The sequence below is a fragment of the Thunnus maccoyii genome, chromosome 19, assembly GCF_910596095.1.
Source record: "Thunnus maccoyii chromosome 19, fThuMac1.1, whole genome shotgun sequence".
Taxonomy (NCBI): Eukaryota; Metazoa; Chordata; class Actinopteri; order Scombriformes; family Scombridae; genus Thunnus; species Thunnus maccoyii.
The window spans coordinates 11,918,264-11,931,517 of record NC_056551.1 but is presented as its reverse complement, the minus strand read 5'-3'; positions in this window follow the sequence as shown (position 1 = coordinate 11,931,517).

The following is a 13,254-nucleotide window of genomic DNA, read 5'->3' as shown; positions in this document are numbered from 1 at the left end:
ACTCCAGGTGAAACTACTCCGAGTTGATTAAACTGACTCAAATCAGCTGTTCTGGAACCGGAAACTCTGAGTTGATCTACTCTGAGATAAGAAACTCTGAGTTCAGGATTAGACTCAGACTTTGTTGAGCCTGCTTTGTGAAACGTACCACAGGTATAGCAAGGCAAACAGTCCGCCAACGCCTCAGGGCATTATGTGCCACCTGGAAATAAACAAAGCCAGCGTGAAGAGTACAGTAGTAGACAGTCGATTTGAGTGTGCTCATGTTATGAGCCTTACCCCGCAGCAGACTGACTGTCCTCTAGTGAAGTTAGGAACCACTCTGCTTAAGATAGTTTGTGGAATAGATGCTGTTCCGATCTGTGGACTAGTTTGATGGTGGTCGGGTAAAGCAAGAAAGCCTCCATGCCCAAACCCTGAGCCTGAGTCATGACCGGTTAGCAGGGTTGTCTGTGCTTCAAGGTATAGTTGCTGTAGTCCGTGGCAAATTGGCTGATATGGCCAGCGACCTCCACGGATGTTTTTTCCAATTCTTCAAGAATGTGTCTCTGTCTGTGAAGCAAAGAAATTTCATGATCATGACTCTGGGAGCAGATGAAAGTTGTTGCAGGGGCTCAATGCAATGATCTCACATGAGCTCCAGTGGATTACTAGTGAGGGATTGGAACCAATTTGGGATGCTAGCAGACAGGTAGGCTAATGCATTCCACATTTCTTCTCCATGTTTTAAACAGATTAGCTGCAGGTTGTCCCTTCTGCTTCTGTCCTCAATGTCTGCCAGTTTGATCTCAAACTGATTAGTGATTTGCTGTGTTGGGAGGTTGTGACTTCAGCTTTCTTTAATCGCTTTTGTCTGGAGTAGTGTAGCCCAGGCTTTTGTCCAGGTAAGGTGGCACCAGTGCATCAGTGCCTGAGCGGATGGCACAGTAACCTCACTCGTGTAACTGTATACACACTGGAAAAGAGATAGCCCTGTGGCTGAAACAGGAAGAGAGTTATGAACATACTCAATCCAAGTCAACTGACGACTCCAGAGGGATGGGTTCTGAGATACCAGGCAACGGAGCCCTGTTGGCCCACTCCAGCCAGTGCCTCCACGCCTCCAATGCCAGCAACTCCCAGCTGCCCAAGTCATAGTTCCTCTCTACCAGAGACAACTTCCTTGAAAAGAAAACACATGGGTGAACTCTGTTGTTCTTCTCAGCCTTGACATACAGCTGATTCTCTCTCTCTCTGTTTTTTTTTTTTTAAATTTATTTATCTGTTTATAGTGCAAGACAAGTGACCAACATGTAAACAAGAAACATATGACAGAGCACAAGACAATTTGGGAAAACTACAATCAAACAAACAGAAACAAAAAGAGAGAAAAAAGGCAAACAGTAGCAACAGTAACAAGAATGACAAAAGAGCAAACAAATGAACAAACAAACAAACAAAAAAGGCATAATGTTTGTCTTAGATTTTCGTATTGTAGCACACATGTGTTTAGGTAGGTATGTGTGTGTGTTTGTGTGGGTGGGTTTTCTGTGTGAAAGAAATAGAGGGGAGAGAGAACATAAGGGGGAGACAGTATTAACCAAAGGAAGAAAGAAAAAGAAAAAAAATCAATAAATAAATAATAATATTGCTACAGTGCTCTCTGCCATCTCTGGTTGGGCTCCAAGGACAAAGAGGCACCAGGGTGGGTCCGGGGCGAGCCAGGTCAGGACAGCTGGGTCAAGGGAGAATTTTATGTTTTCTCTTCCTCTTAATTTGTTTGTTTGCTTGTTTTATCCTGTTTTTTTCTTTTTAGTTTCAGCCCTTTTCCCAGCTGATGAACAGCCACAGGAGAACCTGCCAGACATGCTGCACATGTTCTTTGTCATCCTTGGAAAAAACGAGAATATCAAGTACACAAAAACAAAATGATTAAGCATGTCCCGCAGTACGTCATTAACCAAGGCCTGAAAGACATCTGGAGGGTTAGTTAGACCAAAAGGCATGAGCGGGTACTCATAACGACCACTTGGAGTGTTGAAAGCAGTCTTCCATTCATCTCCCTACCTGATGTGGACTAGGTGGTAGGCGTACCTTTGATCTAGCTTAGTAAAGATTGTGGCTCCCTGCAACAGTTCAAAAGTGGTGGAGATGAGTGGGAGAGGGTACCTGTTCTTAATCGTGATGTCATTAAGGCCCTGGGAGTCAATGCAAGGCTGTAGAGTCTTGTCCTTTTTATCCACAAAAAAGAACCCAGTTCCAGCGGGAGATGAGGAAGGATGGATGATGCAGGTGACCAAGGAGTACTGGATGTATTGTTTCATAGCTTCCATCTCTGGGGCTGACAGCGAGTAGAGGAGGCCCTTGGGAGGTGAAGCCCCGGGGAGGAGGTATATGGCGCAATTATACAGTCAATGAGGAGGCAGGGATGTGGCACAGGACTTGTTAAACACCTCTTCAAGGTCCAGGTAAATGGAGGGAACTCTGGAGAGGTCAAGGAAATCTGAGGGAGAGTCAGGAGACTTTGGGAGAGGCAGACAAGAGACACGATGATTGACACTAATTATTCCACTCCAGAACAAGCCCAGTAGACCACTTAATGTGTGGGTTATGTCTCTTAAGCCAGGGATAATCAAGTATAAATGGCAAGTCAGTTGAGTCAATGTCATGTAATGTAATACAGTGTGTTCAAAGTGGTTACCTGACATATGAAGGCCTAAGGGTTGAGTGCAGAGTCTCACATGCCAGAGCAAGTGACCATCCAAGGCATTGGCCACCAGGGGGCACATGAGAGGCTCCAACCTCAGCTGGAGTTGCTTGGCCAGGCCCCGATCGATGAAGCTCTTGTCCGCTCCAAAACCCACAAAGACAGCCAACTCCACGGACACAGCAGGAGATACCAAGCGAGCATGAGTCAGAGGTTGGGAGGAACAGGAAGAAGCAAAGGTTTGGCTCACCAGTAACCCTCTGTTCACTAATGAGCCAGGCCTTTTACTGGACACCCTGTCAGGAAGTGCCCAAGCTGCCCACTGCAGATGCATCTCCCCTCCTTCAGTTGGCGGCGATGCTCCTCGGGAGAAAGGGGGTGCTGTAGCACTGGCCTTGGTGATCCCTGCAGAACTGGGAGGCAGTTCAGAATGTTGTGGTGTGTATGACTGCCTCCAGTGGAGAGGTGGTCTCCTCACAGAATGGGCTCTCTCATTCTTCCTTTCATGAAGCTAGTTGTCAATCATAATAGTTAGGGCAACTAGGAAATCAAAGTCAGCTGGTAAGTCAAGTGGCACCAGCTGGTCCTTCATGACATCAGAAAGGCTGTGCAGGAAGGCGGAGCTGGCCTGTCATGGTAGCTTGGAAAGCATCCTGTCTGCTGTGAAGCCCCTGGCCCCCCCTCGGCAGAGTAGTCAACAACTACTCGTGGTTGTGAAGTCTTTTTCCTTGAGACTGGATAACAGAATGGAGAGCACTATTCTCTGCTCAGTCTGTGATGGCCAGATTTTACTGTAATGATTCTGAGCAGATCAGAGACTCAGACTCAGAGAAAGACACAGGACACAAGGTAAAATTCAGAAATAAGCAAAGCCTTTACTGGAAAACCAGGCAGTCATACACAGGTAATCAGGGCAGGGAGTAGGGAAAAATCCAAAAACAAGAGAATAAAGCAACGTCAAAACCATAAAGACTTAAGACCTAGAAAAAGTTGCTGGAAAGCAATGAACACACAAGGATCAACAAAGACAATCTGGCAGGGGAACAGGGAAAACAGGGGAGTATACGTATATAGTTGTTAGGCTAATAGCAAAACCAGGGGCAGGTGAATAATTGGGAGCAGGTGTTGATGATCAAGGAAATGGAAGAAACACAAGGGCAGGAACTGAAACGACAAGACGTGTGAGTACTACAAAATGAAACAGGAAACACAACAGGCAATGATTAACTTGATGTTACACTTCACAGTCTTTGCAGCATTTCTCTGCAGCAACGATTCCTTTTAATTCACTATATCTTTATTCTCTATATCTAAAGTATAGCTGAATATACATTGGGTGCAGTTTACATAGGATGAGGTGGGCTTCACATCTCACCAGCAGTGGTCTTGATTTCACTCAATTGCATCACTCAATCTGTTGCATCACCTTTCCAGATCAGTATCTTCCATTTTACAGTTTAGTCTGATCAAAAAGGAATCCAAACATATTGTCAAAGATGAGCATGGAGAACAGTGAGATCCTAATCAGCTATGATGTTAAAAAGCAACACTCACCTGGTACCTTGACCCAGGAAGGAATAATTGTATAGATTCACTAGTACAACCCTTGTGACGGCTATGGTAACAAGCCTGCTGAAAATTCTGCTATTTGTCAACAATATAAAGGAACAAACAAAGTGATATTTTCAACTGCTTTGCCTGCAGTGTCCCATCCTCCGCTGGTAAGTTTTACTCAACCACAGTGCATCACAACAAAAGCTGTCTGTATGTAGCCTAACTGTTTATCTGAGTTTGCCACATATCTTAATATTTGGCAAATTCTTGTAAACTTTACTGGCTGAGACAAACCAGTACCTCCTCTCTGCCAGTGGTACCTGCAGGCAGTGAATCACATCAGCAGCAGAGGACAGGATGAAAGACTGCCTACGCAGAGAGCAGCTGTGCACACAGCCTATACAGTGCCAGAAACAGGTTGTGATAATGAAAAAGAAAAACTATGAAATTGGGAGATTAGGAGTAACAGCAGGAGAAAGGGTTAAAAGTAGGGAGACTCACACGAAGATCGGGAGTGTTGGCAGGTATGCATTTTAAGTGTTTACAAATGTGTTGATACACCTTGTTCCTTTGTTGTTGTTGAGTTAAAAGTAGGGCTTCAGTGAACAATTATTTTCATTCCGATTATTTTCTATCAATTAAATGTCAGTAAATAGTGAAAAATCCCCATCATGATTTCCCAAAACCTAAGTTAATGTATTAAAAAATGTTGTTTTATTCAACAAAAAGCCCAACACCCCAAAATATTCAGTTTATTATTACATATGACAAAAAAGCATGAAATTGTCATGTTTGAGAAGCTGGAACAAGTGAAATTTTGCTTATCATTCTAGCTGTGTTGAAAATGAACATACAGTTTATGAAATGAAATTTCTTTGTTACCTTTAAACTGTATGCCATGTTTGTGTAATGCAATAGCAACCTATGTAATGCAGCTTTGTCATTTCCTTCATCTTCTTGATTTGATTTGCATCTTATCGTAACATGTCCTATTGTTTGTACTTCTGTGAGAAAAGTTAGAACAATTTTTGATATCTTACTATCTGCAACTCCAAATGCTTTGCACTTTACTTTGAAAAGAACAAAGAAACATGATTCTTAATCAAGTTCCCTGCCACTTTAAGTCACGTCTGACATATTGTAAACATCATGTTTACTTGCTGTAATTTAACATATTAGCTGTCTTTCTAATATTATGCCTCAGTTAAAGTCTGGGCACACCAGTGGCACGCCCACACAGCTGTTTTTAATTATTTATCTCATTAGACCTCTTCGCAGAAATTTGTGGGCATGTGATTCTGTTTGATTGACATTTCTCTCACTCTCCTGTTGCACCGCTTACGTTCTCCCAATTGGTATTTTGAATTTTGTGATATCATGTAGTTCAGATGCACAGATACACATTGTACTCAGATGTCTTCAACACATCAGTAGCATAATTCAGTTTATTGTTTATCACAGTGTGTAATCTTTTTAAACTTGCCTTGCTTGAAGTAGCAAAAACACATCTGTTAATACTAAAACCTAGAAAATTATTTCACCAGATGTGTGTCCCATCAGAGGAATAGATTCCAATTGAGCTCTCCTGAAAGTCATCTTTCGTTGTAATTATTTTTTTCTTACAGAAACATCACTGCATAGTGAACACATGGGCTTCTTTCTAATTGGCACAACCATATATTATCTGTCTATTTTCATCATCAGCTTTTTTGGGTTTTGTAAGTAGAAAAGCATTTTAGCAGTGGCTTTGTTGCTAGGTAGCCACCAGTGCAACAGCAGCAACAGGATATTTCCTCGACTGTCAAAGCAAACTGTACAGTGCATTTAACAGCTTCTCCAAAAAGGGCAAAATTGGACAAACAGATCTGAGTAGAAGAAGGGATACAGAAAGTAGGTGAAAATATGGAGGGGAAATATAAATAAATTGTTTTTTTCTTAATTATTAATGAATCAAAATTGCTGATATGCTTTATGTAATTCTGTATTTTCCAGGGATGATTCTGTTCAGCCAAGAATAATCAGTCAGATGACCACAGAGTCGTTTCTTCATTCAGTTTATTTACAAGCTCAGTTCAGTCAGTTCTACAAGCCGGAGAAAATAGCAGAGAATCACAAAGAGAGGAGGGTGAGGTTGCCTTATACAGTATAAGGTAAACAACATCTGGTTTCTCGCTTTTTTCCTGAATCAATACATTTACTCCACAGCTGATCATTTCCGCATTGAAACTGCAGTGTACCAAGGACAGTCTCATAAACATGGATTCAGTCAGGCACGATTTCCTACAACACAAATCTAAGGAACCGATCATTTATAATTAAAGATAATTATATGCAGAGTCTACATCCTCAGGGTTTCCCTGAGAGCTGATTCCGATCTGCAAGGAAGTGTAGCAACCCATAAAGTTGGAAAGCCAAGTCCGGCATATTGCTGTTTACCAAATTTCCGTCAGGAGAAAAACACAACAGTTCCTCATCTCCCAATGAATGCTCAATCTTAGTCGGATCAGATCCATTCCCAGATAGCAAAATTGCTGTGACCCAGATCCGGCCCACACCCAACACTTTCGGCAATTTCATCCGGCCCACATACTATGTGGAATGATGGCACTTGGGCCGTCCGATCCTGTTTCCCAGATTTGGGCCACAAGCAAGCCGTATGTAAACCAAGAATAAATCAGATAAACCAGACTGGCCCACATCCAGCATACACATACCGCATCTTTACCAAAAAAGGCCCACATTTGATTTGGGATATTTGGGCCATATTAGCTATTTTACATGTGGGCCATTTCAGGCTCACATCCATTTTGTCTGGGCCAGAAGAAGGCCAGCAGTGCTGCATCATCGCCTGAAGTGGCCCACTTCCATATGCTATCTGGGTTTTGTTATCCAGTGAGTGAATGTTGACCAGAAAGAGTGATGGAATGGCTGGTCTGGTCACGTTAGATTTTAGCTTGGCTAACAGACCGGGCTGCTAACCCCTCTACTACTTTTATGCACACCACTTCCTCTTGCCTCTGGCCTGTTGTAGTCTGCTACGCCAGTCCGCTGCTGCAGGGCATTGTGTCCTCAGGAGCTGCAGTCTGCTGAGCGCCGCTCTAAGCTTCAGTGGAAGTGAGGCGAGTTGTTGATAATGTTCAGAGGTTGGTCTGTACCTTCTTGGCCTAGTTGCACTGGTTGTGTTATCTGCACACTTACTTACATGAGTAAGTGTGCAGATAAGAGTGAGAGAAGAGTCCCTAACACTCGTAACACTATAACCGGGAGCAAGAGAAGCCGCTGCAAAGCTGTGCACTGCTATGAATATATTTGCATATGTATCGATTCCGGAATTTTTAATGAGGGAGAAGAAGTAGATGTCATTTTAAGGATTTTAAAGTGGTCATTTTACTTTTTTGCAGAAAAACCATATCAGACATACATTATTGTTCCAAGCAGAGTATTTTTATACATCTTAATACATGTCTGGAGAGGATCTTTAAACTGCTCTCTCTCAAAATGGTTCTATTACTCTTTTAGTCTGTTACTTTAACTCCTCCATTGATAAAAACTCAATTTAACATGTTTCTTTATGGCTTAGAGAGCTTTTGTATCCTCACAGTTTGCATAATGGCTTAACACTCGTGGATGGGTAAGTGATTTAGCACTGACTCTCACCTTTTTTGACTGATGTCAGTATTTTGTAACACTGAAAGAGGATTACCGTTCTGTAGCAGACGTATATCCTCTGAGTCATAATATACAGGACAAAGCAAGAGACTGCTGTTGTCCTTGCACTTTGACACGAGTTGTGTAAGAAAAGAAATAATAAAAATTACCTATTGTGTGTGTTGTGTCAATCCAGTACAACTGGTACAAGCCAGTTGTTTAGTTACAAGCTATGAGGTTGAAAATTGTTCACTTCAGTATTATAATTATGAGTGTATATATCACAACACAATTGAGGTACCCACCAAGAGTATATCATTCACTCATACATATTTTTCTTTTATCACTTATATAAAGGAGAGCTGTTAAAAGTGACCTGTGCTGAGATGTATCCAGACACTCAGCAGGGTGATTGGAGCCACCAGAGTATTACAAGTTTTATATGGAAAACAGCGAGACCCCCTACCTGAAAACAGTCGCAAAGTCGAAACAAACACACATACACACTCCGTCTCTCTGTATTCATGCATTCAAGCCCCATAGTTCTCATCCTCCATAACAGCCTCCCTATGTCCTGCTGAGATCTCTGACCAGCTCTACCAGGACTCTCAATTCCACCTGCCAAGCAGAGGAGTCCTGGTGAGAGAGTAGACACCACTGAAATAAGAAATGAGGGACCACACACACACACACACACACACACACACATACTCGCGCACTGTATAGAGAAACACTCTGAGTACCTAAGAAGTGAGGAATTGAGGTTTAAAAGTGAAAACTGCGATTCCAGGACCAAAGTAACTTTTAAGTACCATATTTGGCTTTTTTTTCTGTGATGAATTTAAGTTTACATGATCAGTACTAGTGTTTTTTATTATTGTGTGTGAAATTATACCATACTATTTAATTTTCTTGTATACCATTTCAGTTCTACTCAGTAGCTACCAGCTGGTTCTCTTTATCCCACATTGCAACCGTGTACTGACAGCACCTGGGTCTACTGTGTCCCCCACATGCTCTTCCTTTTCTCCAGTGACTAAAGGAAGCATGTGTTGACAGATGGTTTGAAGCAGATTTCTTTTGGAGCCAGAAAAGAGACAGAGGGAAGTAGCGGGAAATGAATGAAAAAAAGTGAGAGGGCAGTGGCAGAGAAATGGAAAGAATTGAAGAGATTATTCTCCAAATCCAGAGCTCGCCGTTGGAAATCCTCTGATTTAAAAACACACAGCCGTTATGGTAAGCAGTTTTTTTTTAGACAGGATGAAGAATCAAGAAGCTCACTGGAATTGCTGGAGATAATAGATTAAAAAAAATCATCAACAGTGGGTTTCTTCTCTCCCTGTTATTGTTATTATTCATCCCAGTGTCCTTAGGAATTACTTTCACATCGGACAGTTCTGGAGTGTATGATTGATGTTCAGGTCCAATGCAGGAAGTAGTGTGCACTTTATGTATGTAGGGTGACTGTAAGGATGTGGAGGTTAGGGTTGTGGGTGGACGTGTGGCATGTCAGACTTTCATATGCGTTGCCATGCACAGATAGAAAGAAATAATGGGAAATTGTTGGCATTCAACAAGACTAAAGGGCTGTCCACACCAAGAACTATAACCATAACAATAACTATAACGATAATGATGTGAGCATCCACACTTATGAACAATAACGTTCTGCACAGTAGCGCCAAGCACGCGCTGCATGCTCCAGCTGTGTCGGCAGCTTAGGAAAATGGATATTGATGACTTGTTACTGCTGAAAGAGCAGCTAAAAGAAAACCAGAAAGGTATGGGTTCACAGGTGGGTGGTGATTCAATGTGTTGCCCAGAAGTATTTCAGGGCACTAGTTGTTGTGATGTTCCAGTATTTACAGACCAGTATTTGCACTGACCAACAGTAGCAGACGCTGAAGTACAATGTGCAAAAGTGCAGAGACAACCAGCTTTTATTGCACTATGGCAGGGACACACGGTATGAGCACAGATCTGAAGCCTAAAGGGGTCATTAACTGCGTTTTTTTTTTACATTATAAAAGGAGAACAAAGTTCCAGCATCATTGTATGACAAAGAGAGACAAACCTATCTAGAGAAATCACCTCTGGGTTACATTCTGCTCCAATTTACAGTGCATCAGTCCATGGAGAGAAAGGAGCAAAACTGCATTAAAATATATAAATATAAATAAATAAAGTCATTAGTCAGTTTCCAGAATTAAGATGATATGTGCAGGTTTGGAAATTTTACTGGAAATGCCAGGCTATATGGAGACTTTGTCGTGGTGTATGGTTTAGGGGATGGATTTTTATTGGCTGTCAGTGTTTCTGTCGTTCACCAAATCGCTCTGAAAGTGATCCCAATGATATTGTTTGGCACTGTCGTTGTCGTTATAGTCGTGGTGTGGACCCCGCCATCCACTTGAGTTAGAACGATTTTTAAAACTAAATATTTATAGTTATTGTTATAGTTATATATATAGTTGTTGTAGCAGTCACCCATTCGTGATTCGTCATTTCCCTGTTCCAAATTTGTGTCTCCCTGTTCCAAATTTGTATAGTTGCATGTCCAAATCCCTCTGGGTTGATTGGAGGGTTATTCAGATCACCTGTTGTGCAGGGTGTGGGGACTGGCTCCCAAAGAGTAATTGATAGCAGCTGGGTGCATTCCCCTCTAAGCCAATCAGGGTATGACAACGCCCTTTTTCTGGGGTTTAAGAGAGGAGAGAAACTAAATACTCTGGTCGCACTGGTCTTTCCTCAACTGGTTGCAGACCTCATTTGTAGAGACTGTCAGACAGAAATTCTGGTCTGTCGTTTACCTTTCTGATTTGGGGGTATCTTTGAGGGAATACTAAAAAAAAACCAAAAAACCTTTCAACCAAGTGACCTGCATTGGGTTGATCTCGGTGCTATTTGTGCAAGAGGTTGTGCTTGCCTCACGATACCTAACACCTACAGGCTTTATTTTGTTTATTTATTATACATATTAAAGAGGCATTTTTTTCATTATAATTATCGAAGAGGCATTTTTGTCATTATTACTGTTGAAGAGGCATTTGTTAAGGGGATGTTTCCCCATTGTGCAGAACCTTGTGAGGTGGCTTCTCCAAGTGAATATTTGTTTTATTTTTTTTTATGTGGCTGGGAGCTGGTTCTCCGGCTTCTTACAGAAAAGCTGTGTTCAAGGAGAATCAGTACCGCCACATTATTCTTGATGTGGACGGCCCTTAAGAGTCTACAGCCACACAGGCAGCTCTGTCTAGCTGTACTAAGGCACAGTGGTGCTTTGAGCGAAATGCTAATGCCAGCATGCTCACATTAGGGCTGTCACTTTTTCAAAAAGTCAAGTTCAAATGAATTCAAACTAACAAATTTGTTTGAATTAATTCATACAAAACCTATATACCGTAACATATTGGAGATACAGTTAGCTGTGACTGTCGTTAGCATATATGGACAGCGATGTCCATCCGTCAGTGGTCAGAGAGCATCTCACTGTTCAGTGTAGTCTTTTATATTTTCCTGTGTGGTGTCATACAGCTGCACTAGGTGTCTTGAGATTACACTATCAGACAAGGTTGAAGAGTTGATGTTGCTCTGCTCATCTAATGCCTCCATTACCAATTTTTTGTGGTAAGCCAGAGCGTGAGTCTTCAGACTTGTTTTCGCTGAGAGTGTGGCAGCTGCTTTTTACAAAGTTGGCCTCATCTTTTTTAATTTTGCTACCTACAGTGTAGAACCCAAAAATACTTCCACACACTGCTTCTCAGATATTTCAGTGTTGTGATTGCTGTTGTGTTAATAGACTGTAAATTTTGAATTCGAACAGGTCATAATAGTTTGAATATTTAATTTTCCCCCACGTTTGAACAACTAGCTAACATGTTAATCGTTAGCAGGTAATGTTTACCATTGTTGCCATTTTGGTTTAGTGTCTAGCATGCCAACATTTACTAATTAGCACGTAACACTAAGTACAGATGAGGTGTTTGGTCATAAACAAAAGCATTGGACAGATTAATCATTTGACCTGATGATAGCACTTAATGAGAAGTCACGATATCACTAAAGCTATGAGAATTCATCCTGAGGGGGACCATGAAAGACTTAGAACATGCCACCAACATTTTGGTGGCACTAGAAGAAGGGTCAATGCGTCACCAAAGTCATTGCGATACATTATCTGGGAACCAAGAATGTCTGTATCAAATTTTGTGCCAATCCATCTTGTAGATGTCACGATACTTCAATGGGTAAATTAAAACTTAGACCTGCTACCAGTGCTAAATGAAAGAGTCAGGTGATCATCAAAGCCTTTTAGGATTTATCCTCATGAATACTATAACAATCTATCTTGACATATTTCAGTCTGGTGGTGATGTTGGTGTGCTTTGACCAACACTCCACAAGAGTGGCTATTTAAAAAAAACGTCATCTGGGATTTTTCAGAATTGTCCAGTATCAATGTTCTGTCTGGCAGCACAGTTGTATTATATATACATTCAGATAATCAATTCTGTAATGACTACTATATATGGCACGCTATGATCTTATGCTGAAGCACTTAATTACCCTAAAATACAGTGGCCTCAACATTAATTTTCAGGTGGAGGTACAGTAATTGCCTGTAAGGAACTGGGACTCTGACCTTTCCTGGCATTAATATCCAAACTTATACTGGCCATCAATAACGGTAATTTCAAGTGAAAGGTGCTAACTGTTGCCAAATTGAAAAAGTGCTGCATCTAAAAGCCACAACTGACCACTAACGGGCTCCTGATTCATTTTCGAGCAACGCAGCAAGTTGTTCTGGTCCCCAGACTCACTTAATCGTGCTCTCATTTTCTGCATAAGTAAAATGACATTTCGCTGCTGCTGCTTCCTCCCAGGAGGTTGGTAAAATGGCACCCAGAATTATTTCCACATTTAACACTTTTAATTGAGCTGCCATGTGCTCCAGAGAGCGTTTCTCCTGTTTGCTGCGGAAACTCTGTCCTGGTCATCTATCTGTATTCCAAAGCCATCTGCAGGTTTGTGAGGCTTTCACTGGAAAGGTTAAACATCTGGCTGTGATCTGAACTGCCTACTGTAAGAGGGTTAATTGAATCAGTAATCTATTTACACTTTGCCCTCAATTACTGGCTTAATCAAATGCTGAGTCACTGTGGAAGTCTGCTAGCACTCAGGCAGAAAGCTAACACTTATTGTATCCAAGCCCACAGCTACTCACATGCCAAAATACCAAAATTAGCTGCACTTAAAGAGACCTTACTCACACTTGAAGGGATTAAAATCCTATTTCTTTAACAGATGGTGTTGTGAAGAAAACAACATTGAAACCTTACCTGGATATTAAACTTATGTTGTGTGAAAGT